The sequence below is a fragment of the Scyliorhinus canicula genome, chromosome 4 (assembly GCF_902713615.1).
Source record: "Scyliorhinus canicula chromosome 4, sScyCan1.1, whole genome shotgun sequence".
NCBI lineage: Eukaryota > Metazoa > Chordata > Chondrichthyes > Carcharhiniformes > Scyliorhinidae > Scyliorhinus > Scyliorhinus canicula.
Genome location: NC_052149.1, coordinates 121,102,943 through 121,108,652, shown reverse-complemented (window position 1 = coordinate 121,108,652; position 5,710 = coordinate 121,102,943).

Below are 5,710 nucleotides of genomic sequence, written 5' to 3'. Positions count from 1 at the left end.
TCCAACGTCTAGGCTGCAATGAACGTTGGTGGGTTCGCTCTCGCTCTCTCTCTCTCTCTCTCGTTCTGCTGGGAGGGGGCGGGAAATGGGAGACAGAGGAAATGTCTGTCAGATCCCCGATTGGGTTTGGGAGCTTCCTAATCCCCAACTTTTCTCCCAGGGAGTCACACACTTCTCTCTGCTTTGTCACAGCCAGCCTTGGAAGCCAGCCCTTCCGACTGCTGCCCGCCACTCACAGGGCACACAGGGCGGAGGGACACGTCCACGCCACACCGCTGGCTACAAAACACCCCTGGCTCTGGGAGAGCGAAGATGTCCAGTGGGCTGCACCGACCCGTCCGGGGCAACAGCGACATTGAATCAAATGGCCCAGGAAACAAAGACTGTGATTCACACAGCCAGAAAGAATTGAGTGGCCCCATCAGCTTTGGTTAACTTCAACATCTATTTATTATGTAGGCACAAATTATGTTATTTTGCAAACATATATAATATATACGAACACATACAGACAACATATTTTATAACATACATTTGGCACGCATCTATGTAACACATTTGGCCATTCGCGCGTGTAAAAACCTATTCTTTCATCTGAAAATATTTTATTGGAATCTATGATTTGTGTGTGTTTACTTTCATGCAGATCTTGTGATAGTTTGTCCCAAAAAGGCATTTTCGCTCTCATTTGAAGCTTTCTGGAAATAGCACGGTGTAAGACAGTCTGTATATTCATCAATATGCGGCCTGAACCACTGACACAGACAAGAGTTGATTAATTTAGATCGGCCCTACCAGATCTCATTTCTGTTTGTTTTTGGAGGTTTCCCGATCCCCCCCCCCCCCCCCCCCCTCCTTTAATTTAAGCAGGATCCAGATTACAGTCTCCCTGTGAACAGAGACTAATGATTCAGGGAATTGGATTTTCCGTCTGTCTAAATGCACATTTAAACATCTCTATTTGACTCTAGTGAACACCCCACACTCGGCTCAGTGTCCATCTCTTCAGCCCTGCACCTCCTTTCCGCCCGTTTGCAGTTGTTTCTCTTTTGTGCCGTGCACAATTCCTGGGAGCTGAGTGTTTGCTCTGGCTTCTCTTTCAGTCCCTCGCTCTCTCACACTCCCAGCTTTCTGCCTGCTCCTACATCGGGACATCTATATTTGCCTCTTGCTGTGTACTTGCCGAGGCGAGTTTCCCATTCCCCGGGAGGGCCACTCCCCGGCAGCCAGGGTTTACTGGGTGTCCTGTTCACCCGCTCCACAGTTACACCTCGGTACTGAATTGGGGGAGATCAGTGTGTGTGTGTGAGAGAGAGAGAGAGGCTGGAAACTTCAGAAATGGAGAAGTGGAGTCTCACCCTAGCCTAACTTCCAGTGAACTGCAGGCGCTCGGCATTGGCCCGCTCTCCATTCCAATCCTCAAAGTTGCAGGTCCCTCCTCCCACCACAAGGCTATCGCTGGACACTCTCCCCCTCCTCGTTTTTTAAGGAATACGTCTTTCTCGGAGGAGAATCTCACTGGGATATCTGAAAGCCCCCCGGTTCTGTGCTAGCTGAATGATAACTTCCACTTCAGTTGCAGAGAAGACCCCAGAGTTTACAGGTTTGTATCCCCCCCCCCCCCCGACCGCACTCCCATCCTCTGTCTCTCACTCACATTCACTCACACTCTCACTCACTCACATTAACTCAAACTCTCACTCACTCACACTCTCACTCACTCACTCAAACTCTCACACACACTCACTCACTCACACTTTCACTCACTCTCACTCACTCAAACTCTCACTCACTCTCACTCATACACTCACTCTCACTCACTCAAACTCTCACTCACTCACTCACACATACACTCACCCACTTACTCTCACTCACTCACTCACACACACACTCTCACTCATACACTCACTCACTCTCACTCACTCAAACTCTCACTCACTCACTCACACATACACTCACTCACTTACTCTCACTCACTCACACACTCTCACTCACACTCTCACTCACACACACTCATTCACTCTCACTCACTCAAACTCTCACTCACTCACTCACACACTCACTCACTTGCTCTCACTCACTCACACACACTCTCACTCACTCACTCTCACTCACACACATTCACTCTCACACTCACCCACACACTCCCTCACACACTCACTCACACTCACAAAAGCACACACACTCATTCACACACACAGACTTATTCACACACACATTCACTCACACACTTACACTCTCTCACTGACACACGCACACACACACTCACTCACACTCCCTCACACACACACACTTATTCATTCACACACACTCATTCACACTTACACTCTCACTGACACACGCTCATACTCACACTCACTGACACGCACACTCACTCGCACACTCACTCACTCACACACATTCACACACATCCACACACACACACTCACTCACTCACATTCACACTCATTCACACACTCACTCACACACACAGACTGCAAAGCAGCAGCACACCCCAATGTTCTCTTTCTTACTGGGCCAGGAAGGCGAAAGCAAGCAATTGACACCCGAGTTTAATAATATTTAAAATCTGTCGAAGATTTCCAGCCGTGTAAAATCTCTGCGACGTGAATGCTGCACCCACCCCTTCGCCTAGTTCTCAACCTCAGCCCAGGCACACAGGACATTTCTCTCTCTCGAGTGAGCTCAGAACCCTTCAAAACTAAATGCAGCACTTGTCTCCCATGTGTGTGTGTGTGTGTGTGTGTCCCAGCTATCCAACCCTCTGCTCTGTCTCTCCACCTCGGGGACAATCTTCTCCAGTACTCACCCTGCACAGGGATGTGATACAGCTCCAGGTATTGGCCTGGGAATAAATATCCGAGTGGCAGCAACTACCAGGCATTTGATTCCGGGGACAAAAATCTGCATCATGTTACATAAAGTATATATGTATGTCAAATATAATATATGTATATCAACACATATATTAAAACAATGGCAACGCGAATTGGCGAGAAGAAAATGATTCACACGCACCGTCTAAAGCTGCCTTCAATCCAGCTCAAGCCTGTTGAGTGTTGCCTCCCACATTCGAGACAAGCAACGTTACGAGGCTATTATATTATATTCAGCGCCTGCCTTCCACTAGTGCAATGATATCAATCCTCGCATGTTACTATTACACTGTTTAATAGTTGCAATTCGCGTGAAATTGCTGAGCTCTATCATGATCGATTACAAGGGTTATTTATATATACATAGAGGTGTTCAGATTTTTCGAATTGTTCAGCAAGTCGTACAGAACACATGAGCCGTCTTGTGAGGCAGTATTATATATAAGACTGCGATTCCGCTGTCAATCGGTGGGAACATGGGCATTTAAATCTAGAAATATCAAACTATTCTGGTGGTATATTAACACATTTACAAGACTGTAATATCGCTGTCAATTAACGTGGCGCGGGAACGTTATATATCACCACAGACATTCAGAGGAAGCGATACATTTATACACACATTCGGGACTTTCAATCGTTTGCCACAAATGCAATAATTATTATTATGCTTCAATGAGTTATTTCTGTTGACGCATTGAAGGGATTTCACACGCCGTGCATATAAGCGGGCATCAACGCGCGTTTTAAATCTTAGATACAGGCAACAGCCACTCATTTCGATCACCAATTTGCACAAATCAAACGGGTGAAACTGGCGGATTTTGAATGGATTGCGATCGGCGCTTTAGATCAGTTTGACCACATTAAGGCCCTATCGCCCTGGCCGCAATGTCAGTCAGTCCGTTTACAAAGGCTGTTTTTTAAAAATTTTCTGCAGGATTTTAACGATGTTTTTTTTAAAAAAAATGTAGGTGGTGGCAAAAGACCGGAGGTTAAAACTGCTAACCGCGCCGTCCGGGAAATCTGCAGAAATTGAATTTGTTTTGAAATGTTGCAGAAGTCAACAGCGCCGCTTGTTATTACCGTCATCTCGTTAAGAGCTTTTCAGGGAGGATTAATATTTCCTTATCGATTTTTTTTCTTTTTAAATATAATTATCCGTCTTGTTAGCTTGAAGAATCAGCGGGCACTTTGGACAATAATTTGATAAGAGCTCATTAGCGTTGAGTTGGCTGCGGGGCATTCTTTATTACAACTCTCACCCAGAGAGGCTCTGGTTATTACAGGAACGCACATCAGCAACCCTCACAGTGTTCAAGTGATCGAGGGGGGAGGGGGGGCGGGGGAGACATTTCACCCCCCCCCCCCCTCCCCAGTCTAAAATACAACCGTGCTTTCTTAAACCACCTGAAATATAGAAATGCGGAGAGAATGAGAATTAATTCGATATATATATTTTTAGATTCGCTGGAAAATTAAGTCAATGCAACATTATTCGTAAATGTTAAGCGTTCAATCTAACCTCAAATCTCTGTTTAGTGTAAGAGATAACAGGTTGCTGTTTTATTTAGACTATATAACTGTGTAGCAGCTTCATTCTAGGGTGCTAAATCTCCCCAGTTACCCCAGGACCTTGGTGTGTTGCGGGGACATTATGAAGTGTTGGATAGTGTTCCTATTGAACGGAGCTCGGTTTAACGGCGAAATTGCCCCTTCAATGAAAATGAGGCGTTGCACAAGCGCCCAGTGAGTTTGATTTCGTTCCGGTGGGTCGAGCCAGGGGGAGAGGGGGGGACATTTATTTTTTTCCCTCGCCAGCTGTGCCCAGATGTGGGGTGGGGAATGAGGGAAACAATCAGAGTTTCTCCAGGGTTTTAGGGATTCTCAGTCCGGCTGCAGAATCTGTATCACATTCAGCTGCACAATCGAGTTCCCATCTCAACAGACCCTTAGAGACAAAAGACCCTCGTGTATTTGTTCGGATGGTCGGCGTTTCTCCAATTGAGAGAACAAATTATGTGGACAAACGTTCCAAAAGGGAGGCATTTATATCGAGATATTCACACATCTAATTATTCGCTTGATCAGAATCGAATTGGGATCATTGGTTGAGTTTAAGGGTCCGCTTTCCCCTGATGGCGATGTGAGTTTAAACAACTGATTAAAAACTCGAGGAGGGATAACGGACGGGGAGGCGCTGAAAGAAGGGAAAAGAGGGAAGGAGAGGGGAGGTGTGGAGAGTTGGGAGTGTTTGCTGTGGTTCTAGTGCGGACTCGCTGGGGGTACAATCTGTAGGTCCCTAAACACGCTCCAGACTGGATTCAGACTGGGCGGGAAGCTGATGCACTCCAGTGTGATGTGGATGTCCAGCGGCTGGGGGGAGGCAGGGAGGGAGGGAGTGAGTCCAATAGAGTGGCCTCTCTATAGCCTCACCCAATGCTGCCCGTTTACAGATTGAGATGTCCAGCTATTTCACTCCGAACACGGATCAAACAGCAAAGCTGCCAAAGTCAGCAGTTCGAACGGCTGCTGGTTCACACAAAGAACCGGACGCTTTTTTACAAAAAAAAAGTAGATGCCAGGCCATAGGCGTCACTGTGGAAGAGCCAGAGAACTCACCTGTACAGACAGGGGCCAGGTCCCAAAGGGAACAGCAATAACATCTGGCCAAGTGGTTCACGCCTCTGATATAAGTGTCAAACTTTGGGACTGTGTTTGAACTCTGTGAGGAGGGGCTGGTGTGGCTGGGGCGTCAGCAGCTACACAGCAACAAACCAACTCACAGTTACACATGGGACTCCCCCCCCCCCCCCCCCCCCCCACACACACAT